At 40.4% G+C, this 26,107-nt stretch overlaps 1 protein-coding gene across 3 annotated transcripts in view; it reads right to left on the reverse strand.

Moving 5' to 3' along the window:
- The window catches only part of smad5 (SMAD family member 5), a 70,505-nt gene extending 48,752 nt beyond the window's left edge, over nucleotides 1-21,753 (reverse strand). For 2 of the 3 annotated variants that reach the window (XM_061901487.1, XM_061901488.1), the window contains exon 1: nucleotides 21,514-21,734. The gene's annotated coding sequence lies outside the window, so the exon portion shown is untranslated. Of the gene's footprint in view, nucleotides 1-21,513 lie in introns of all 3 variants that reach the window. The other variant, XM_061901489.1, reaches the window with a different exon arrangement.
- Between the last annotated feature and the right edge of the window lie 4,354 nt (nucleotides 21,754-26,107).

Below are 26,107 nucleotides of genomic sequence, written 5' to 3' on the forward strand. Positions count from 1 at the left end.
ACATTAATGTAGGTCAGAATATATTGTGGCCTGTGTTACCTTTTACAATAAGCAGCAACAACTTAAGTTGCATTGAACAAAGAGAGCACAGCAGTGTACCAAATCACACTCTGTGATAAACATACTTTGCCAACAAGCTGATTCTGACAATATAAAAAACAGAATGTTATCATAAACCAATAATACACATGTGGTTTTAAATATACATGAAACGTTTTTTTTAGCCTTTTTAAAGAATATATGCATCATTGCTAGGACTAGGTTGTAGAAGAGGGAATCTTTGGGCACCTTGCGATTCGATTATGGTTCAGAAGCTGCTATTCGATTAAAAATAGATTATTAATGCATCTTTAATTTATGTGTATTGATTAGGGGTGTAACGGTACGTGTATTTGTATTGAACCGTTTCGGTACAGGGGAGTAGCAAACGAGTTTCTAAGCTAAAGTCTTAACAAGTTGCTTTGCTTCTTCTGCTTCTGTCTCAGCACCCGGCATTGTCCCACCCACACAACCATCTGATTGGTTACATACAAAGCCAATCAGCAGTGCGTATTCAGAGCAGTAACAGCCAATCAGCAGTGCGTATTCAGAGCGCATGGAGTCAATGCGTCAGCGTCGAGCAGAATAGTGTTTAGCAGGTGAGCATAAGACAGCGCACTCTCCCTAAGTTATAAAAAACACCTCCCAGTCACAACTACTACTAACGTCACGATGAGCCTGTTGACCTCCTACAAACTTAAACTACAGCTCAGCTCGCTCGCAGTTCTGGCTTGAGGTGAAGGCTGATTAGCTTTTAGCGTAACGTTAGCTCATTTTGCTGTGTTTGTGTGTGTTAGGGGCAGCAAAGCCCTGTCTGTCTGTTATTTCACTTGAATTCCATGGTGTTCAGGGATGAACAGTCTCTCCTATTGCTATTGTACTATTTTTTCAGCAATAGTTACATTAATCATTAGTAATTTAGCAGCCTAGTTTTGAATGGCAGGGTCCCTGCTATCACATGTTGACAAAAATATAACATTTACATAATAAAAGTCAACTACAGGCTTCCCAAATGCTGTAATAAATTAAGCATGATGAGTTGACTTGAAACTGTTGAATGTTGCACTTTTTATATGTAGAAGAAAAGTTGTGTCATTTTCTTTAATCTAATTAACAACTTGAGGCAGCTTAATGTGAATTAACGTGGGCAAAATTATTATAGTGTTCCCAATGTTAAAAGGATAAAGCCCTTGTTTACAAATTTGGTAAATAAATAACCCAAAAATTTATATTTTGTTGTTTTCTTACTGTACCGAAAATGAACCGAACCGTGACCTCTAAACCGAGGTACGTACCGAACCAACATTTTTGTGTACCGTTACACCCCTAGTATTGATGCAGTTTTACATTTCTTTTACTTTTACTAAACACACGTTCATCACTTAGAACTTAAAAAAAAATTCATTCAGAATAAGAAACACTTAAATTAATTTACAAATGTATTAAATTAATGAAAATGTGTGCCAAACTGGACCATATGTGCCCGATAGTAAAGGAGCTGGTCGGATCTCTCGGTGAGGTGGCAAATTTTAAAACTGTTTGCATTACATTATTTACAATAAATACATAGATTATCGCGATTACTAATCAATTTTATAATCGTTCATGTTTGAATTGTGATGCATCTAAAAATCTATTATTTCCCCCACCTCTACTTGATATTATAGTTAATCTCGGTATTATTTAGAAAGTGGTACACAGTATATTTAAACAATGCTGCCATACCGGGATCTTTTGATGTGCTTTTATTACGGCTGTTTGCTCTTCTTTGCGCCTGAGGGACGAAGCACAGGACATTCCCTTTGGCTCACCCCCACCCCTTGCGTGTTTACGGACACTTCTCTGACGCAGAGCATGATGCACATTAAACTTTGTAAAGAAAAAATGGTGCGCAACTTCTTGACTCCCAAGTGATGCAATGCTTTTTTCAGCAACTGCATTTGGCTATTAGTGAGTGACTATAGCTTTATTTAAAGGGGACATTATCCCCAAACCTATGCAAGCGTCAATATATACCTTGATGTTGCAGAAAAAAGAACATGTATTTTTTTAACCGATTTCCGAACTCTAAATGGGTGAATTTTGGCAAATTAAACGCCTTTCTGTTTATCGGTCTTTTAGCGATGACGTCAGAACGTGACGTCACCGAGGTAATACAGCCGCCATTTTCATTTTCACATTACAAACACCGGGTCTCAGCTCTGTTATTTTCCGTTTTTTTGACAATTTTTTGGAACCTTGGAGACATCATGCCTCGTAGGTGTGTTGTCGGAGGGTGTAACAACACCAACAGGGAGGGATTCAAGTTGCGCCACTGGCAAGAAATCTGCCGCCAGACCCCCTTTGAATTTGCCAGAGTGTCTGCCGGCGATGCTAAGACAGACATGGCACGGAGATGTATGGATAACCTGCAGATGCATTTGCAACGATTAAGTCAACGAAATCACAAAGGTGAGTTTTGTTGATGTTGTTGACTTATGTGCTAATCAGACATATTTGGTCACGGCATGACTGCCAGCTAATCGTTGCTAACATGCTATTTACGCTAGATGTATGTACATTTGAAACTAGATACCCACATTTAATGCGAAACAAACACTTACCAATCGACGGATTTAAGTTGCTCCAGTGTCTCAAGATGCGAAAGTCCTGATCGTTTGGTCCGCACATTTTACCGGCGATGCTAATAAGGCAGCCATGCTATGGGCCACTTCATTAGGTACACCCATACTATGGCCGAATAGCGTCAATAGCTATTCGCTCAATAGCTTCAATTTCGTTTTCGTTATCTGCCTCCATTCTCCGACCATCTGTTTCAATACATGCGTAATCTGTTGAATCGCTTAAGCCGCTGAAATCCGAGTCTGAATCCGAGCTAATGTCGCTTTATCTTGCTGTGGTAACCGCCATGTTGTTTGTATTGGTAGCCCTGTATGACGTCACAGGGAAATGGACGGGTGGATATAGCGGTGGTGAAAATCAGGCACTTTGAAGCAGTTTTTCGGGATATTCCGGGAGGTGTAAAATTTTGGAAAAAACTTCGAAAAATAAAACAAGACACTGGGAACTGATTTTTATTGTTTTTAACCCTTTTGAAATTGTGATAATGTTCCCCTTTAAACATACACCGATTTGCTTGAGAACATATTTAGTTCCTTGTAGCGACTATATCACTAAGCTCATCTGTTTGTTGTTCACTTCGGTTGGCGACCTAGCACAGAAACTAACGATAGCTCCTCTCTGCTGTACGTGCCGTGTATCAAATGTTTAGCTACAACTTTGTTTAAAAGTGCCTCTTCTCATAGCTTGTGCTGACTATACTACTGTCGTATAGCGGCTGGGTGATTGAAAAGTAGTTATAAACCTTACAGCCAGCGGCTTTCACTGCTGGGAGCTAGTAGAAACTCCATATATCCCCGTGCACAAGCATAAATATATAAACCTAACAATAATGAACAACATGAACGACAATTGCTTTTGACATAGTAACAGTTAACTAATTACATTATAAGAATAAACAACATTTTCCGAAACTACTTACAAGAAAAATAATCTGAGTATTCCCAACACTCGTTATCTAGCCGTAAAACACTTAGGCAACCATAAGCACATTACACGTTTTTTAAGTTACTAGTTAAGCTGACAGTTTTCCTTCCTCCCACGCCAGTTTGGTCTTGAACTTAATGAAAAATACACCTCATTTTTCCCATGAAAAACAATATAAATTGTGAACATTAAACAACTTGTTTAATCACACTAACTGGCAGAATAAACATTATTCTGCCAAGCCCTGTTTCAGATGGTATCCCCAGTACAAAGTTTTGCAACATGCTAATTTAGCCTCTACAAAAATAACTAGCTGGTTACCGCTGATTTCACTTCAACAATTAAAAATACAAACTTCATAGTAAATAAACCCAATTTTTTTACTGCTTGATGCCATGCTCATTCATGGCGATTATGTTTTTAAGTTTAGGGGGGCTGTACTGAACTATCCATCTACCCATTTTCTACCGCTTGTCCCGTTTGGGGTTGCTGAAGCCTCTCTCAGTTTCATACGGGCGGAAGGCCGCGTACACCCTAGACATCGCATGGCCAACACAAATAGACAGGACAACATTCACACTCACATGCACACACAAGGGCCAATTAAGTGTTGCCAATCAACCTATCCCCAAACATAATATGGTGGTGTTTATTAAAACTACATTGAATGGTAGCTGCCATTGTGTTATGTCCAAACAGCGTCCTCACATAATCTCACTTACAATGAGACATCTTTTTTCTCAAATAAGCAGGAAAAGGAGAACGCAAAAATGCCACCCAAGAAAAAGATAAAACTTAATGCAGGTCAGCAGATTATTTATTGGAGCTGTAATTTCTGCTCCCACTCCCTATGCATTCCCCCTTGACTCTGCTCATGCCAATGTGACTGTTCCATCCATCCATCCATCTTCTTTGTAGATTTGGAATTTTATTTGTTTAAATTCCAATACATTTTGAACACAAACATAAACCCATAATTTCCAATACATTTTGAACACAGATATAAACCCATATCATAATATTTTATTAGAACGTATCAAAACACGAATTGGTATGTCAGACTTAGCCCCGTCTTGGTTTAACTTGTATCTTACTGATAGGATGCAGTGCGTCTCGCATAACAATGTGAACTCGGACTACGTTAAGGTAACGCGTGGAGTTCCCCAGGGTTCGGTCCTTGGCCCTGCACTCTTCAGCATATACATTCTGCCGCTAGGTGACGTCATACGCAAATACGGTGTTAGCTTTCACTGTTATGCTGATGACGCCCAACTCTACATGCCCCTAAAGCTGACCAACACGCCGGATTGTAGTCAGCTGGAGGCGTGTCTTAATGAAATTAAACAATGGATGTCCGCTTACTTTTTGCAACTCAACGCCAAAAAAACGGAAATGCTGATTATCGGTCCTGCTAGACACCGACCTCTATTTAATAATACAACTTTAACATTTGACAACCAAACAATTAAACAAGGCGACTCGGTAAAGAATCTGGGTATTATCTACGACCCAACTCTCTCCTTTGAGCCACACATTAAAAGCGTTACTAAAACGGCCTTCTTTCATCTCCGTAATATCGCAAAAATTCGCTCCATTCTGTCCACTAAAGACGCTGAGATCATTATCCATGCGTTTGTTACGTCTCGCCTCGATTACTGTAACGTATTATTTTCGGGTCTCCCCATGTCTAGCATTAAAAGATTACAGTTGGTACAAAATGCGGCTGCTAGACTTTTGACAAGAACAAGAAAGGTTGATCATATTACGCCTATACTGGCTCACCTGCACTGGCTTCCTGTGCACTTAAGATGGGACTTTAAGGTTTTACTTCTTACGTATAAAATACTACACGGTCTAGCTCCAGCCTATCTTGCCGATTGTATTGTACCATATGTCCCGGCAAGAAATCTGTGTTCAAAGGACTCCGGCTTATTAGTGATTCCCAAAGCCCAAAAAAAGTCTGCGGGCTATAGAGTGTTTTCATTTCGGGCTCCAGTACTCTGGAATGCCCTACCGGTAACAGTTCGAGATGCCACGTCAGTAGAAGCATTTCAGTGTCACCTTAGAACTCAGTTGTATACTCTAGCCTTTTAAACCAGTTGATCTGCAGTTTCTTTTCTTTTTTTCCTATGTCCCACTCTCCCTTGTGGAGGGGGTCCGGTCCGATCCGGTGGCCATGGATGACGTACTGGCTGTCCAGAGTCGGGACCCAGGATGGACCGCTCGTCCAGAGTCGGGACCCAGGATGGACCGCTTGCCTGTGTATCGGCATGGAACATCCCTGCGCTGCTGATCCGCCTCCGCTTGTGATGGTTTCCTGCTGGCTCCGCTGTGAACGGGACTCTCGCTGCTGTGTTGGATCCGCTTTGGACTGGACTCTCGCGGCTGTGTTGGATCCATTATGGATTGAACTTTCACAGTATCATGTTAGACCCGCTCGACATCCATTGCTTTCGTCCTCTCCAAGGTTCTCATAGTCATCATTGTCACAGACGTCCCACTGGGTCATCATTGTCACCGACGTCCCACTGGGTGTGAGTTTTCCTGCCCTAAATCACTAATAAAACTAAACATTTGTTAAAGGTAAAGGCCGACTGAAACCCACTACTACCCACCGCGCAGTCTGATAGTTTAGACATAAATGATGAAATATTAACATTGCAACACATGCCAATACGGCTTTTTTAGTTTATTAAATTACAATTTTAAATTTCCCGGGAGTTTCATCTTCGAAACGTCGTGTAATGATGACGTGTACGCAGGACGTCACAAGTTTTTAGGAAGTATGAGCGCTATGCACACACACAGGTAAATGTCGCCTGCTTTAACGGCATAATTACACAGTATTTTGGAAATCCGTGTTGCTGAATCTTTTGCAATTTGTTCAATTAATATTGGAGAAGTCAAAGTAGAAAGATGGAGTTGGGAAGCTTTAGCCTTTAGCCACACAAACACACGGGGATTCCTTGTTTAAAATTCCCGAAGCTGAAACTTTACTATGGATGATCAGAGCGCAGTCAAGCGAGCATGAATCCCGACCGAATGTCAACCAGCAGGTTTCGGTGAGAAAATTGTGGTTAAAAAGTCGCCACTCAGCTGAGCTTGTGTGGTCCGTACAGCTGCCGTCGACACCCGTGAAACACTGCGCGTCAAGACCCCCGTGGACAAACCCCTCCGACTATCAGGTAATATTAAACGCACTAAAACACTAGCAACACAATAGAAAGATAAGGGATTTCCCAGAATTATCCTAGTTTAAAAACATTGGAATACGTCCCAATGTTATCGCGTTTTTTTTTAACTCATTTTTTTTTCTTTCTAGTCCATCGCTATCAATATCCTCAAACACGAAACTTTCATCCTCGCTCAAATTAATGGGGAAATTGTCGTTTTCTCTGTCCGAATAACTGTTTTTATTGGAGGCTCCCATTAAAATCAATGGGAATATGTGAGGAGCCCCCACACTTGCAACGTCATCGTCTGCGACTTCCGGGAAAGGCGAAACTTTTTCAGGAAGTACCAAAAGTGGCGAACTTTATCGTCGATTTTCTCTACTAAATCCTTTCAGCAAAAATATGGCAATATCGCGAAATGATCAAGTATGACACATAGAATGGATCTGCTATTCCCGTTTAAATAAGAAAATCTCATTTCAGTAGGCCTTTAATTATTGCATATTTTTCTGTGTGGGACCTTGAAACAAGAATGTATGGATGGACCGTCTTAAAGTAACACATCTTCCATCACTCGTTTTATGCATTTTATGTATAAAACAAAAATTTCAAACCGAATCGCAATTATGGGAAGAAAAATCACAATTAAGTTTTTCCTCAAGATTATGCAGCCCTACCGTATACATCAGCAGCCAAATTAGGAGCATTTGGAACCCTTTGTAACCACAGGAGACTTCAGATTTTAGGCTATAACGCCCATCCCTACTCATAGTGCAGTATCCATCCATCCATTTTCTACTGCTTGTCCTTTTTGGGGTCGTGCTGGAGCCTATTCCAGTTGCACAGGTACACCCTGGAGAAGTCGCCACCTCATCACAGGGCCAACACAGACACGTTCATACACTAGGGCCAAAAAACCTATCCCCAGGTGCATGTCTTTGGAGGTGGGAGGAAGTCTGAGTACCCGGAGGGAACCCACGCAGTCACGGGAAAACATGCAAACTCCAGTATTATGCTAATTTACTACTACATTGTAGGCCTGGGCGATATATCAATCAGGCATGTGATTTGAACTTAATGAAAAAGACCGATAAGCTGGGTATCCGGGGGGCCGCAGGTCCCCAGCGGTGTCCTAGTGGGGGACACCCACCGAAGCTCCTGGTTCTTCAGCAATTGAACATGCGAAAATTTGCTAAAATAAGCACCATTTGAAGATGTTTTAGTGTTTAAAGAATTAAAAAATTATCAACAGAGTTTGCATAAATACCGTATTTTCCGCGCTATAAACCGCACCTAAAAAACGCAAATTTTCTCAAAAGCTGACAGTGCGGCTTATAGCCCGGTGCGCCTTATATATGGATTAATATAAATATTTATTTTCATAGAGTTTAGGTCTCGCAACTACGGTAAACAGCCGCCATCTTTTTTCCCCGTAGGAGAGGAAGCGCTTTTTCTACGGTAAGCAACAGCCAAGGTAAGCACCCGCTCACCTGGAAAGAGGAAGCGCTTCTTCTTCTACGGTACGCAACCGCCAAGGTAAGCACCCGCCCCCGTAGAAGAAGCGTGTGGCTAATCCGATTAATTTCATTTGTGTGTTTCTGTAAAGACGACCACAAACTGGCTCCTACTAAGAGACACGCGTACAACGCAGAATTCAAACTCAAGGCAACAAGTCACGCAGAAGAACACTGAAATAGAGCAGCAGCAAGAAAATTGAACATAAATGAATCAATGGTGCGTAGGTGGAAGAAGCAACAAGATGACCTGCGCCAAGTAAAGAAGAGAACACAGAGTTTCCGAGGAAACAAAGCAAGATGGCAACAGTTGGAGGACAAACTCAAACAGTGGGTTGTTGAGCAGAGAGCAGTAAGCAGAAGTGTCAGTACCATCACTATTCCAATGAAGGCAACAGCGCTAGCAAGCGAACTTCATCTGGATGACTTTAAAAGGTGGTGCTTCTTGGTGTTTCCGGTTCATGAAAAGACGCAATCTCTCCATCCGCACACGGACTATTATTTCACAGCAACTGCGAAAAGACTTTCAAGAAAAGCTGGCTACTTTCCGCGCATATTGTAAAAACAAGATAGCTGAAAAAAAGATCCCGCCAGGAAGGCAGGATTCATGGAACTGCCGGACAACAACAGCGACACTGACGGAGCCCGCCATTTTGGATGCCGTATTCGCCCAATTTTTTAATTCAGACACCGAAGAAGAAGAATTTGAGGGATTTATAAATGAAGAATAACTTCTGAAAGTGAGCTTTAAATGTTTATTTTGTGCGCTGTGACATTAACGTTCGAGCAGGAACCACATGGGTTAGCCTACTCTATATAGTATTTACAACCTTATTAGTGTTCACTTCACAGCCACAGAAGGTTCATCAAGTTAATTACACATCACTTTGGTTCATTCACACAATACTTTGGCATTTTTGTTTTGATGGCTCTGACATGAGCCTTTCTGGCAAATTTCAGAGCAGCTTGCATTTTCATTTTAGTTTCTGCTTTAGTAGATTCTGCCTTGGATTTTATAGACAATTTCTGTCTCCTCAACTCCTTCTCCACTTCTATCTGCTCCAGGTGCAAAAATCATAAAGGAGTACACACAATGATTATTTTTCCTTTATCTGAACAGCCATTTGTGATTTATATCATGAAATAACATATCTTGCAGTCATGTTTGTTTCAAAAATGATTTACCAATTCAATGTCAAAATATAAACAGTAGAAATAATGAACAACATGTCAGCTACTGTCTTGTTCTTAAAACACAAATAAAAAGGAAATGTAGCATTTAGACTACACTGTAGCAAAAGTCATCACGTCTGCCACAATCAGGTGTGTTTTTAAATGTGTATTCCACATCTTCCATGTTGTGAGCAGTTTTGATTTGGGCATACATGGTAAACAACTAAAACTAATGTTTTGCGCATTTTTTTATCCAAACGCATACATTTGTCCAAATGTGGCCAAGTAGCAATTGTGGGTTTCCTGGATGTCATCTACATCGCTAAAAGAAAAATCTAAGGAGGAGAATCCCTCTGCCATGTTCCACAATTTTTTTTTTTTTTAAAACATAAATCGCACGCTCAAATATTCCCTCTTCTTTTCTCAGACTCTCTCATCGTCATTTGGGATGTGCACGTCTGTTGTGATTTCCTTTCATGGTTTGATGACCCGTCCGATCTTGCCTCTGATTGGCCTGTCCAGAATGTTTGGCCCTAATCTTAACCAATCGTGACTCATCATAGTAAACCAACCAACTAATCATGGATGTTCTTATACGTAAACCAACCAATCATCATTGATTTTCTCCCCTGCCCTTGGAGTTGCACTAGTCCTCGTTCTTCTTTTGTAGCATGTAGCTTAGCTAACCGCAACATGGGTCTAAAAATAGCTAAGTTACGGAAATTGCTACTTGTTTAAAAATAGCGAAGCTACTGAATAACTTCGATTTTATGTTAATACTTTTTAATGGAAAACCATAGTTTTTTACTATTGCAGCCAAACTTTTAAAATGGATTATCAAAAACAGTACTCATTACGGAAAATTGTAGATGTTGGCAGGTAGGGCAAAGAGACGGATCAAGATTTTTACACATGGTAGGTAGGAAAAAACAATATTTTATATTTTTACAGAGTAAAAAAAAAAATAAGACGGATTTCCTAATACGGATGGAAAAATCATATGCCAGATCAATTTTATCAATACATTTGACATTTTTGCTTCAGACGATAACATTTTTTGGTTTTTCTCCTCTTCCTCTTGCGTAGTTTTTGCCCCCATGACTTTCTGTAGCCCTTGACACCCCCTTACTTCCTGACAAAACATGGCTAATGCTCACGAGAGCAAGATGTTTGTTCCAAAGAAAAGTGTTGTCAGTGCTTTAGAATTGCATTGTGGAACAAATGACAGCAAGCTGAAAAGTTTCTTTAAAACAGGTAGCACCCAACAAATTTATTCCCACATCTGTAACATCGAGCCGAGTGGGGGAAATCAAATACAACTATTTACGCAAAAAACAACAACTACTGCTTAAAGGGGAATATCACTTTTTTTTTAATTTTGCATATCGTTCGCAATCATTATGAAAGACATGACGAAAAGGTATATTTATTTGATGCATTCAACTTGTAAATAAAAGCCCGTTTACAACGGAGCTTATGGGATGTCCTCTATTACGGCCATAAAATACAATAAAAAAACATCCAAAGGTGCAAACAATACTCAATTTGCATTTTATGACTTGAATATTAACCAAGTATTAGTGATATTGATACTGTAAGCGCTAATGCAGACAAACTATTTATAGCGGCGCCGTGATCAAAAGCTTGTGTGCCAATGTTGACATGTTCGACTGACCAGCTGCTTCCTCGTTTCCTTGATTGTCAAACTTTATTAGAGATCATAATTAATGCCTATCACCTGGATAATAGAAGGATGAGAATATATTTCGACAAGTTGGTATGCTTTAACAGCCAATTTAGACCCTGGAATGGCGAGAACGACACAAAAAGAAGATTGGTGCCACCATCGGTTTGTTCTTGAGAATTATGAGTAATTTCCATCTAAATGGATATATACAAACCCTGTTTCCATATGAGTTGGGAAATTGTGTTAGATGTAAATTTAAACGGAATACAACGATTTGCGATTCATTCTCAACCCATATTCAGTCGAATATGCTACACAGACAACATATTTGGTGTTCAAACTGATAAACATTTTTTGTTTGCAAATAATCATTAACTTTCGAATTCGATGCCAGCAACATGTGACAAAAAAGTTGGGAAAGGTGGCAATAAATACTGATAAAGTTGAGGAATGCTCAGGAAACACTTATTTGGAACATGCCACCGGTGTGCAGGCTAATTGGGAACAGGTGGGTGCCATGATTGGGTATAAAAGCAACTTCCATGAAATGCTAAGTAATTCACAAAACAAGGATGGGGCCAGGTTCCCCACTTTGTAAGCAAATTGTTGAACAGTTTTAGAACATTTCTAAACAAGCCATTGCAAAGAATTTAGGGATTTTACCATACGGTCCGTAAAATCATCAAAAGGTTCAAAGAATCTGGATAAATCACAGCACAGAAGCGATGATATTACGGACCTTTGATCCCTCAGGCGCTACTGCATAAAAAAAACGACATCAGTGTGTAAAGGATATCACTACATAGCTCAGGAACACTTCATAAAACCACTGCTAGTAACTATAGTTGGTTGCTACATCTGTAAGTGCAAGTTAAAACTCTGCTATGCAAAGCAAAACCCATTTATCAACAACACCAAAGAACGCCGCTGGCTTCGCTGAGCCCGAGCTCATCTAAGATGGACTGATGCAAAGTGGAAAAGTGTTCTGTGGTCTGACGAGTCCACATTTATAATTATATTCGGATATCGTGGACGTGGTGTCCTCCGGAACAAAGAGGAAAATAACCATCCGGATTGTTATAGGTGCAAAGTTCAAAAGCCAGCATCCGTGATGGTATGGTGGTGTGTTAGTGCCCAAGGCATGGGTAACTTACACATCTGTGAAGGCACCATTAATGCTGAATGGTCCATACAGGTTTTGGAGCAACATATGTTGTCATCCAAGCAATGTTATCATGGACGCCCCTGCTTATTTCAGCAAGATAAGTGTTACAACATCGTGGTTTCGTAGTAAAAGAGTGTGGGTACTTTCCTGGCCCGCCTGCAGTCCAGACCTGTCTCACATCGAAAATGTGTAGCGCATTATGAAGCGTAAAATACGACAGCGGAGACCCCGGACTGTTGAACGACTAAAGCTCTACATAAAACAAGAATGAGAAAGAATTCCACTTTCAAAGCTTCAACAATTTAGTTTCCTAAGTTCCCAAACGTTTATTGAGTGCTGTTAAAAGAGAAAGTGATGTAACACAGTGGTGATCATGCCCTTTCCCAACTACTTTAGCACGTGTTGCAGCCATGAAATCCGAAGTTAATTATTATTTGCAAAAAAAAAATAAAGTTTATGAGATTGAACATCAACTATCTTGTCTTTGTAGTGCATTCAACTGAATATGAGTTGAAAAGGATTTGCAAATCATTGTATTCCGTTTGTATGTACATCTAACACGATTTTCCAACTCATATGGAAACAGGGTTTGTATGATCCGCCTTAGCAGTGTGCATCTTAATGACACCAGACGTTGTACAGTAAGTGATGTTTTATTATGTTTATTGGTTCTCATGAAGTCTGCAGTGAATAGTAATCAGTGATTTAGTAAAAAATGAAGCAAATGTGATGTGTTTTTTAATTTAATTCACATATTCTTCAAATAGCTTCACGGTGGCAGAGGGGTTAGTGCGTCTGCCTCACAATACGAAGGTCCTGCAGTCCTGGGTTCAAATCCAGGCTCGGGATCTTTCTGTGTGGAGTTTGCATGTCCTCCCCGTGAATGCGTGGGTTCCCTCCGGGTACTCCGGCTTCCTCCCACTTCCAAAGACATGCACCTGGGGATAGGTTGATTGGCAACACTAAATTGGCCCTTTAGTGTGAATGTTGTCTGTCTATCTGTGTTGGCCCTGCGATGAGGTGGCGACTTGTCCAGGGTGTACCCCGCCTTCCGCCCGATTGTAGCTGAGATAGGCGCCAGCGCCACCCGTGACCCCAAAAGGGAATAAGCGGTAGAAAATGGATGGATATTCTTAAAATGAGCAAAATACGTACACATTAAATGTCATAAATGTGCCCATTAATACATTACATATATACTGTACTTACATCAAATGTACAAAACTTTAATGGAGGTGTTTGGATGTTTTGAGGGCTTTAGAGGCAGAATAGAGCGGCTACTATAGGTTCCATTGTAAGCTGACTTTTAATCACATTCATTTACTATTTAAAATGCTTCAAAAAATACATCCATCGCCATGTCTTTTAAAATGATTTTGAACACTAGACAAAATTCCAGAAAAAGTGCAGTTCCCCTTTAAAAGCAGCTTACTATGGTGGCATAATTTACACAATGAGAAAAAACAATGCGCAGAGCAATCACTATAACAGTCGCTTTGCACATCCAAACCGAACAGCTCTTGTACGTGTAGGCTGCTGCAAAACTTGTGGAATTAAGACGCATTTAATCATCAATATAGTGATACATTGCATGTGCAACAAAGTGTACATCATCTTTAACATCAGTAACACTAACAAGGAGCCCAGGATACTTCATGGAAAAGCCTACCTTTATTGTCTTACTAAAACTATATAGTCATCTCAATATTATGTTAAATGTATATTTAAATCATTTTATTCAAGACAGAAGTTTTAAGTTTGCACTTATTGATCTGATTGATTTGTATTTATATTTATTGGTATCTTAATTAATTGGATTTTATTTATTTGCAAGCGATATGCAATATATAGTATATTACTCAAAACAGAAGTATTAAATTGTCACTTTATTCATCTCAATGTTTTAGATTATAATTTATTTGTATGCAATTTACAATGCTCCATTTTTTACAGAACTATTTTATTCAAGACATAAGTGTTGCCTTCTAGAGGAAGCTCTACATTTAGTTATTGGGAATTATTCCATAAAAAGTCCATCCATCCATTCATTTACCACCGCTGGTCCCGTTAGGGGTCGCGGGGGGTGCTGGAGCCTATCTCAGCTGCTTTCGGGCGGAAGGCGGGTCCAATTTGTCTAATATAAAAATAACATTATACACATTTGAATATTGCTAATGCCTAAATGTATGCAGTGTTGTTTCAAACCATTGTTTTGATAAAATAAAAGCAACACTTGTTTTTAATTATCAATATAATCTTTTTTCTTGTTTTTTTGCGGGAGTGTGGGGGGGAATGAATCGTAAATCAATTTTTTTGTGAAAAATTAGAAAAAGATATTCACCAAGCAGGTCTTCCGTTTTCAGGTTAAACGTGACAATGCTAACAAAAATCTTGGCACTGTTTTCACTACAACAATCAAGTTGACCAACTTTTGGCAGGACAACTTTTTGATGCATTTCATCATCAACTCCAGCCTCATCTCCACATTAGTGACACTTTGGCATGAATAACATCAAAAGATGAGACATACCAGCGACAACATCAAAGATTTGGACATTGACTCTGTTTCCATGCACTAAATTAGTTGGATTTCTCAATTACTTCGGCTCAAAATAAGCATCTTACAAAAAGTTGGAAGAACACATTTAGATCATGCAATTGAAAAACAGATGTGTCAAGTGGGTGTGTGCTGCTGTGAGGGATTCTTTATGTCACGCATGCGACAGTCTAAACAAGCAGGATATAACCCAGGAGCATGTAGCATTTATTCAAAACAGAGGCCACAACTGGAATAAATATGAGAATGTTTATTTGCTTCACAAATTAAAAGAACTGAAAATTTTGAAGTGCACCGATGGGAGAAACATATCTATTCAAGAAGGGACCAGAGGGAATGGAGAATGCCGGCTCCATTTGGAGTCTCAAACGAAATATGAATGAGATGGAAGAGAAGCAGGTATATTAGGCAGGGAAGAAAGCGTACACACACATCTTCACGGTGCATTTGTGTAATCCCCAGAGCCTTTTGAATAAACTCTGGGACTCTGGGAATCAAAGATATTTTTTGATGCTATCTGCTATTTACTGTAACATCAGCATAGCCATTACAGATGATTTATAATATGTGCCGATATTAAAGCGAAAATCAGTTACAACAAGGACTGGGCTGTTGACTTGTAAGGAGCCAAAGATGCCTTGTTTTGGTGTGATGCCATAGGTCAACCGGAAAAGCAATGCATCAATTAATTAGCGTCCCCCTAGTGTAGGGCAGCCACACAGCGTACGACCAATAGTCACATGAGAGAATGTGCATGGACACTTGGACTTCACATATAGGGGTTAAAATACAAAAAAACTAAACTATTTGATAGACCAGACTATTTGGTGCAGGGGTCTCAAACATGCGGCCCACGAGACGTTATTATGCGGCCCGTGCTTTGATATGATAATTCAATGTTGGTGCGGCACGCGAGTTTAATATGAACGGCGCTTGATAGGTCATGCTTGCCAACACCCCCAATTTTCCCGGGAGACCCCTGAACTTCAGGGCACCAATTCTCTCAAACCCCCTGTCAATTTTTACCAGATCAACAATATTCAGGGAGTGCCATTAGGGCACTGCCTTTAGCGCCCTCTACATCCTGAACTGGAAGCGTGCAAGCCCAGTTGTATGTTGCATCTGGCCGTGTGAGACGCACGTGTGTCATTGCAAGATATATTTGATCAACATCTACACACGTCACACTAAGGGTGGCCGTAAAAAAAACTTTTAACACTGTTACAAATATGTGCCAGACTGTGAACCCACACCAAACAAGAATGACAAACACATTTCGGGAGAACATCCGCACCATAATACAACATAAACACACCAGAACAATTACCCAGAATCCCATGCAGTCCTAACTTTTCCGGGCTACAATATACACTCTCCTTCTACCACCAACCCTCTACCCTCCCTACTTGCGTCGGTTGAGGTGTTGTATATTGTAGCCCTGCGAGGTATTCTGGGTATTTGTTCTCTTGTGTTTGAGTTGTGTTAAAGTGCGGAAATTCTCCCAAAAAGGGTTTGTCATTCTTGTTTGGTGTGGGTTCACAGTGTGGCGCAAATTTGTAACAGTGTTAAAGTTGTTTATACGGCCACCCTCAGTGTGACTTGTATGGCTGTTGAACAAGTATGTCTTGCAGCCACTGACGTTGTTCTGCACAAGTCTCACACAACATGATACAGAGCCGGCACATTGGTTGTGTGATGTAAAAGCGTGCGCGATGACATACTAGTGGAGCAGTAATCTTCTCTTGGGGGTGCACCGACCCCTGGAGGTACTTGAAGGTAGGGCTGGGCGATATTGGCTTTTATTAATATCGCGATATTTTTATGCCATATTGCGATATACGATATATATTACGATATTTTTCCTTGGCCTTGAATGAACACTTGATGCATATAATCACAGCATTATGATGATTCTATGTGTCTACATTAAAACATTCTTCTTCATACTGCATTCATATATGCTACTTTTAAACTTTCATGCAGAGAGGGAAATCACAACTAAGTCAATTGACCAAAACTGTATTAATTATCCATCCATCCCATCCATTTTCTACCGCTTATTCCCTTTCGGGGTCGCGGGGGGCGCTGGCGCCTATCTCAGCTACAATCGGGCGGAAGGCAGGGTACACCCTGGACAAGTCGCCACCTCATCGCAGGGCTAACACAGATAGACAGACAACATTCACACTCACATTCACACACTAGGGCCAATTTAGTGTGTCCAATCAACCTATCCCCAGGTGCACGTCTTTGGAAGTGGGAGGAAGCCGGAGTACCCGGAGGGAACCCACGCATTCACGGGGAGAACATGCAAACTCCACACAGAAAGATCCCAAGCCTGGATTTGAACCCAGGACTGCAGGAACTTCGTATTGTGAGGCAGACGCACTAACCCCTCTGCCACCGTGAAGCCCCTGTATTAATTAAATACTCTTAATTCTCTCACGGGTGACTTTTTAAATGAAAGAACAAATTAATAGTGTTGCTACCTTTTTGTAGTAACACTTCTGCTGCATACCTTGCATTGATTGATTGAAACTTTTATTGGTAGATTGCACAGTACAGTACATATTCCGTACAATTGACCACTAAATGGTAACACCCGAATAAGTTTTTCAACTTGTTTAAGTCGTGGTCCACGTTAATCAATTCATGGTACAAATATATATTATCAGCATAATACAGTCATCACACAGGTTAATCATTATAGTATATACATATCGCTGTTGTCTGCTGAATATCTTCCCACTTGAAGCCAAACCACCGCCAGAAGATGGACCCCTTGCTCTTTATGTTGGGCATTTATTGTTCTTCCTCCATTTGTGATAAGTTTCGCACCATCTCTCTCTCTCTGATCGGCGAGAGCTATGCAGCTAGACTTGCGAGAGTATGTGACGTATGTAAGAAGGCGGGCTTGTTGTCCGTATCTGTCAGAATGAGAGACGAGGAGGACTGAGAAACGCCTGTTGTGTGATGCACGCAGCTAAAACGTTAGCCATGCTAACGTTAGCTTTCGGCAAGAGCGTGTGGCGCTACATGCGCGACAGTATGTGACGTATGTAAGAAGGCGGGCTTATTTTACGTCTCTGTGAGAAGGACAGACGAGAAGGAGTGAGACACGCTAGTAATGTAATGCACGCAGCTTAAAGCAACGGTGTGAAAACATGTAATCGAATATTACGATAGAGTCATTTTTTATATCGCACAGAGACAAACCTGCGATATATCGTATACATCGATATATCGCCCAGCCCTACTTGAAGGTATGCCAAGGGACAAGTGAGATTTATCAAAAACATTATAAAAAACAGCAGCAATTAATAACTCCTTTATACATATGTTTATTGAATAATACTTCCATCAAGTATGAATGTAAGTTCATAAACTGTGGAAAAATAATACAACAATACAACATTCAGTGTTGACAGCTAGACTTTTTGTGGACAAGTTCCATAAATATTGATGTTAAATATTTTTTTTTTGTGAAGAAATGTTTAGAATTAAGTTCATGAATCCAGATGGATCTCTATTACAATCCCCAAAATGGGTACTTTAAGTTGATGATCACTTCTATGTGTAGAAATCTTTATTTATGATTGAATCAGTAGTTTATTTTTCAACAAGTTTTTTAGTTATTTTTATATCTTTTTTTTCCAAATAGTTCAAGAAAGACCACTACAAATGAGCAATATCTTGCACTGTTATACAATTTAATAAATCAGAAACTGATGACATAGTGCTGTATTTTACTTCTGATCTTTAAAATGTGACTGCAGTCTAAATGCAATGCGACCTGACTGTGATTTTTTTCGTCATCATTGGGCAAGCTATGTCATTTGTGTGCACCAGAAAAGACGCAGTCGCCAACGGAAATAGATATTTCATCTCAACATCCGGTTTTGTTTTTTAATTAAGACAACCAACTTTTCGGTGGATCACAAGTCAATAGTGCGCAAATAATACGCTATATGTAATTTCTGACTATATATTTTGGTCCCGAAGAAATAGCGATCGTTAAAGGATCGGTAGCGACTTCCTCACAATCAACTTCCTTTGTTTTCACTTTTTTGAATTTCGCATGTAACGAGGCCTCACTATGGCCTGTGTGCGTTTACACTGGAGTCTGATAAAAATCACATTTTACCTGCAGAGTTAACAGTCAACTGGAGAAAATCAGATGAAAAAAAAAAATTATCTGATTTTGGCCGCTTTGGCCTGCAGTGTAAACGTAGTCATTGAGACACCTCCAAGTCTGAGGCTATGTCTACACCAAGCCGGATAACCCCTTAAACGAATAGTTATTTAGCCCAAGCCCCGTTTCTGCCACACTAAACCATCTATTAAGCTAAACCTCCATGGATATTTTTTTACACGGGTAAGTGCACCGTTTATTTCTTGAATCTTCGGCTCTTAGCTTTGCATGGACTGGACCAAAAAATAGCTGCAGTCGCCCATTGCCTTCTCTTAAGGTATCGATTTGTGATTTCCAAAAGCGCCTGTACATGTACAAGGAGATGATCCGCCACCATCTTTCTTAAGAAGCTGGCTGTGGGGAGTTCTTTCTGATGTCTCTTCCTGTGTGGGGCACTGTCTTTTTGGCATCACTTCCTGTTTGGGCGCGGTCTTTCTGACGTAACTTCCTCTCCAAACTCAAAGTTTGAACACGATCAATGAGTCCACACAAAGGTAAGTGCCGGTGATTCAAGAAATACACGGAGCACTGAGCCGCGTAAAAATTTGTCCAAGGAGAGGGACCTTAAACGCTGGTTTAGTGTGGGTGAAACGGGGCTTAGGCTGAATAATTATTCGTTTAAAGGCCTACTGAAACCCACTACTACCGACCACGCAGTCTGATAGTTTGTATATCAATGATGAAATCTTAACATTGCAACACATGCCAATACTGCCGGTTTAGTTTACTAAATTACAATTTTAAATTTCCCGTAAGGCTGGGCAATATGACAAAAAAATGTATCACGATATAAGTGTTTCATATCAGTTGATATCGATAATTATTGATTTAAAAAAAATATATAAAAAAACTATTTCAAATAAAGACCAGGAGAAAAAAGGCTGAATTTAAATACTTTTATTTTAAATATAACTTTTAACCTTTAGAACGAGGTCAGCATTATGAAAATACTGGTCAATGTGCAAATATTGACATTAAATAAATGCTTAATCCAACAAAATGTGCAAAGTATTGTAATTAAGAAATTAGTATACAACTCAGGCTTTAAAGCCATATTGGTAACAATATATGCAAATAAATAACAGTCACATTAAGCAAGCAGAAACAAACATGTCTTACAGAATATTGTAAACATCGGAATAAACTTGCGTCTGAACATCTGTGACAAAACAAACCTGTTACCTTCTTCAGTCATTTATGGAAAAATCAAACCAACTTCAGCATATAAAAAAAATAACTCAAGCAACTCAACTCAACCAATTTTCCCGCAGAGTTTCCTGTTGAAAACGTCGCGAAATGATGACGCGTGTTTGTGACGTTATTGGTTGGAGGGGACATATTAGTCCAGTACCACTTACAGCTAAAAGTCGTTTCTTTTCATCGCGCAATTACACAGTATTTTGGACGTCTGTGTTGCTGAATCTTTTGCAATTTGTTCAATTAATAATGTAGACGAGAAATAAGAATGCTGTTGGTGGAAAGTGGTGGATTGCAGCTGCCTTTAGCACCGAAACATCTGTTTGTTGTGAAGCTTTAACACACAGCGGTCAAACGGACATGTTTCTCTACGTCAACCAGCAAGTTTTTGGATGGGGAAATTGTGATATTAAGCCGGCTCTTACCGGAGACTTGAGTGGATTACGCAACCTCATCATGCAGCTCAAAAAGGCAGCTGTGTTCTGGGCTCTTCGGCTTCTCTCAGAGAAATTGTGATAATGTTCCCGTTTAACATTGTGCGTACATAAAACTCACATATTGGGAAAGGGTCTATTGTTTTAGTGTAAAACATTTGATAAACCAACTCTAACAAAACTATGAATAACAAGCATGATTTGATTCAATAATAAAAATATACTAGTTAACCTCAGACTTTCGCCTCGCTTATAAATAATGTTTAAAATGTTTATCTCTACAAGATGTAAGCATAAGGGTAAGGTTTAGCACTATTTTCATGAAATAAGGTGACTGGTGAGCACCCCCACCCAAGAAAACGGATTCTGAGAAACGCAGTTCGCCGTACACAATCCACGCAGCCGTGAAACATCTCATTAGTGGCGAAAGATAGAGATAGGTTGGACAACACGCCCGTCGTGTTACAATATGAACTTTATTTACAACGGCGAAGCTAACCATGAGATCGTGCTAACGCTGATGGCGCTGCTAACCTCAACTAAACTCGCCAAGAAAAACGCCAAACCTACCCAAACTTTTCATAACCCCCCAGAATCGTATTTTAATTATTTAAGACAAAAAACACCCACGTCGAATCCTGATATAAAAACAGATGTCCCAAGCGAGTGATATTGCCTTCCGTAAACTTGTTGGACTTCACGACTTAAGTTGGGCTACGCTAGCTGATAGCTTAGCTAGCCGCTAGCCCTCCGCAGGGAAAAGTGGTGATCTCAGATGAAATCATTTAACATCACTTTGCTTTCTTCAGCAAGCAAAACATCCTCCAATCCCCTACCTTTAAAAGCGAAGTGTCCGCCAGCTAGTTTTCTGAACTTGTCCATGCGTTACTTCCAACTTTCTTGAGAGATTTCCAGCAGTTTTCCGCCCTCAGATCGTCCATGCCATGTCCTTCCAGACCCCGAAGACAAGTCGCATGAAGAGAGGTGGGGTACGAATCACTCCGCTGTGCTGACGAACTAGTCCCTGCAGTGGCGCTGCATCATTCATCCATTTTCTACCGCTTGTCCCTTTTGGGATTGCGGGGGTTTGGAGCCTATCCCTGACACATAATTACCAATAAATGTATTGGATATTTCCCAATGAATACACCTTCTTCACTTAGAGGTGCGTTGCTTTACTTGTGCATTTTTTTAGACGATATTAACACAGATGTAGGTCATAAGCGACATTTGACACTTTTGGGTCACACGCAAATTTTATACATTTAACAAAGTAATAATAAAACGGCGGTAACAGTGGCGACTATAGGGGTTTCCGTGCATGACGAGTGAATTGTTCCGCGGGTGGTGCTGCGGCTGTGGGACGCCTCATAAGTTGCTGGCTCCAGTGAGTCTGGCCCTCTCTGCTTTGTTGCTTATTGTTCTCCTTTGTTCCGAGCGCCATGGCGTCCGTGCTGTTAGTTGAACCTTAATTCGTCAGTCCACTCACCCTCTTCCACTTGCACGCCGATGAAGCAAGTGTGAGTTGCGGACACGACTGTTTCAAGTTTTGGATGCTCCTGGATGTGCTCAGCAGTGTTCACATTGAGACACTAGAGGGCAACATGACAGGTCTAAAATCCAAATATGGATTTTTTTTTTTTTTTTGTTAAAATATCTAACCTGCTAAATTAAGCAGTCTCAGAACCTAAAGGCAAATACATGTGTAAGTTAAAATGTATTTAAAAAAAAGAGAACATTGAAGTGTTCAAACCTATTTGCCATTTTGGCCACTTGATGGCAGTGTTGATTGAGATTTTTGTTAGTAGATTCCACAGTACAGTATATATTCTGTACAATTGACCACTAAATGGTAACACCTGAATACGTTTTTCAACTCGTTTAAGTCGGGGTCAACGTTAGTCAATTCATGGTTGACTTCCTTCTGTCTCGTTCTGCAACCAAACTATATTGTGTAAAAGTCTTATTGTAGCAAATCTATTGGCAAATGCGTATCTCAATCTGTGCGTCTGTTTCTCAATGTGTTTGTGTGTGTGATCAGAGCAGAGTGTGCGTGTTTTATATTGTCCGTCCATATTATGGTTTGTCAGTGGGTAAAAAAAAACAGTCTGTCCGAATTTCCTTTATTGGCTGTCTTTTTACATTTTTGCTACTTTTCTGCCGTAAAAAAAAGGATTGTGGTGTCTTGGCTGGGTGAGCAGGTGTCGGACACCTCAGTCTCTTTGGACGTATACCCGCCCATCCATTCGGACTGGACAATGGCCGAGAGTGGAGTCGGCTCTCTTGGTTGCTTTGTTGGGTCTGCTCCTGTCTCTGCCCATGCTCCCTCCACCCCAGCGGATGATGGCGTGGAACACCGCAGAGGCCACCACAGTGGATATGTTTCTTTTACTTTTTATTGATAGCTGTATGTAGACGTGTCTGGTTGTATCTGCTGCTTTAATGTCTTTAATGTCCTCTGTGTTCTTTGATGTTTCCCTCTTACACACGTGAGAGGGATGTGTACTATGGCTATGAGTTGAGTTGTTTTTTTCCCTTGGCCTCAGTCTGCACCCCCTCTCCAGGGGCCCATTTTTAAACCGATATTTTAATTTTATTTTAATCTTCTATTTTTTTCTCCCCCCTACCCCCTTATTTACCTGTATCTCACCTTTTTTGTAAGGGGCGCTGGAAGCCGGCAGACCCGTCAGCGATCTTGTTCTGTCTCCCTGTAATGTTTGTCTGATCTTGAATGGGATTGTGCTGAAAATTGTAATTTTCCTGAGGGAATAAATAAAGTACTATCTAATCTAATCTAATCTAAACGAGTTGTGTCTGACGTCCGTATGCAGATGTGTGTACGTGTAGCACAAACCGTGTCTAAGAGTTGTGTGTGCGTAAGAAAATGTGTCACTTTGTAATTAGATTGGTGTAATGCAAGAACCCGGTTTGGTTGTCTGATTATATTTGACTTTTGCGAGTGAGGTGGCGACTTGTCCAGGGTGTACTCCGCCTTCCGCCCGATTGTAGCTGAGATAGGCGCCAGCGCCCCCCGCGACCCCGAAAAAGGGAATAAGCGGTAGAAAATGGATGGATGGATGGATTCCATGTTGTAAAGGAGGGATGTTAAACTCAAGGCAGATCTGGCCCGCCACATCTTTCTACGTGGCCCACAAACGCCCGGAAATAATATGCATCCAAAGAAGTACTTTATCTGGGGGCGGCTTGGCGTAGTGGGTAGAGGGACTCTGCCAGAAACCTGAGGGTTGCAGGTTCGCTTCCCACCTATTAACATCCAAATTGCTGCCGTTGTGTCCTTTGGCAGGACACTTCACCCTTTGCCCCCGGTGCCGCTCACACTGGTGAATGAATGATGAATGAATGATTGGTGGTGGTCGGAGGGGCCGTAGGCGCAAACTGGCAGCCACGCTTCCGTCAGTCTACCCCAGGGCAGCTGTGGCTACAGATGTAGCTTACCACCACCAGGTGTGAATGAATGATGGGTTCCCACTTCTCTGTAAGCGCTTTGAGTATCTAACAATAGAAAAGCGCGATATAAATCTAATCCATTATCATTATTAGTATTATCTTTTCTTACTAAATGTAAAATAGTAAATGAGTTGTACTTGTATAGCGCTTTTCTACCTTCAAGGTACTCAAAGCGCTTTGACACTACTTCCACATTCACCCATTCACACATACATTCACCTACTGATGGAGGGAGCTGCCATGCAAGGCGCTAACCAGCACCCATCAGGAGCAAGGGTGAAGTGTCTTGGTCAGGACACAACGGACGTGACGAGGTTGGTACTAGGTGGGGATTGAACCAGGGACCCTCGGGTTACACACTGCCACTTTCCCAACTGCGCCACACACGTATTTGTGCATTTTTGCCAGTGCATTTTTGGTAGAATACATTAACACCTTTTAAAGTTTAATATCATCCAATATAGAAAAACATATATTATCATACCTTCCAAACATTTTATTTAGTTAAAATACTTAATTTTTTGCTTGACTTATGGTTTTAGAGAAATGTATCCATCAAATTGTGCACTGTAAAAACAACGATACATTTGTTCTGGAAAATTTGCGATTAAAAAAATTTTTTTTTTTACAGTATCCATCCATCCATTTTCTACCGATTGTCCCTTACAGGGTTGCTGGAGCCTATTCCATATTACTGTAAATTGAAAAAACTCTACCACTGTCTTTATATGGGAAATTCTGTCGACTGGGCTGCCAGTGTTATTACTGTAAGATCTATAGTTGTTATTTTTATTGTTAATGGTAAAACAGTATCACTGTTTTTTTAACAGCAAAAAAATTGGCAGCGAAGTTGTCAGAATAAAATAAAAACAATGTTGCAAAAAATATGTTGCCACACTATATTTTATAGTAAAATTCTGGTGATTGAGTTGCTATTTTTTTTACTGTAAAAAATACAGATTTGTTTTAGCGTACCTAAAAAATATATATAATAATCAAATGCATAGGAAAATTCATATATACTTCGTTGTTACAAGCGGCCCTCTGAGGGCAGCAATAACTACAATGTGGCCCTCAATGAAAATGAGTTTGACAATGCTGTGGTAAATAGTTGTCTGAACGTCACCTTGCCTTTCCCTACGATCCCCACTCGTCAGCGTCACTCACACTTGTGTGAGAACGATTGTAACGGACTTTCCATCACTTTATGTGATTAAAAGTTTATGTTTTAGCAGTTGCTGATATAATTATGTTGTACTCAAATAAGTTAATAGTAACCAAAGTTATCGCGTTTCCTCCGTCGAGGGGTGGGGCTTCGATAAAGATAGGCCGGTGATTACATGATGTCTGCTGTCATTCGGAAGGAGTTGAGAGTAAAGCAGCTGCTCCTCCACAATGAGAGGAGCCAGATGAGAAGGTTCGGGCATCTTGTCCGGATGCCTCCAGACGCCTTCCTGGAAAGGTAGTTAGAGCACGTCCGACGGAGGAAACTCAATAATTTTGGTTCCTGAAAGTCATAACATTACTGATAACGTATTTGAGTACAAAATACTTCTGACAACTAAGTTACTGCTACAACGTGAACTTATATTTACATAAAGTGATGGAAAGTCAATGATAATTGTTCTTGGCTTCAATACCAACACTAGTGTGGGTGCAAGATGCAGACTTATGGTGAGCATAGGGAAATTTCGAATCATTGCACGAACCCACAACTCTCAGAAGTGTAGCAAAAGTTATGTATAAAATAAAAAGCCAATAAAGGTTCCTGCTTCACACGAATCTGATTACAGACAAATTTCCTACGCACACTCAACTCTTGACACGGATTGCTTTACACATACATAGTCAAGTCTTTAACGGCAGAAACGTAGCAAAAAGTCACGTGTAAAAAGACAGTCAATTGAGGAAATTTGAAGAGACTGATTTTTATTTTTACCCATAGACAAATCATAATATGGA

Source organism: Nerophis ophidion, linkage group LG05, assembly GCF_033978795.1.
Source record: "Nerophis ophidion isolate RoL-2023_Sa linkage group LG05, RoL_Noph_v1.0, whole genome shotgun sequence".
Classification (NCBI taxonomy): Eukaryota; Metazoa; Chordata; class Actinopteri; order Syngnathiformes; family Syngnathidae; genus Nerophis; species Nerophis ophidion.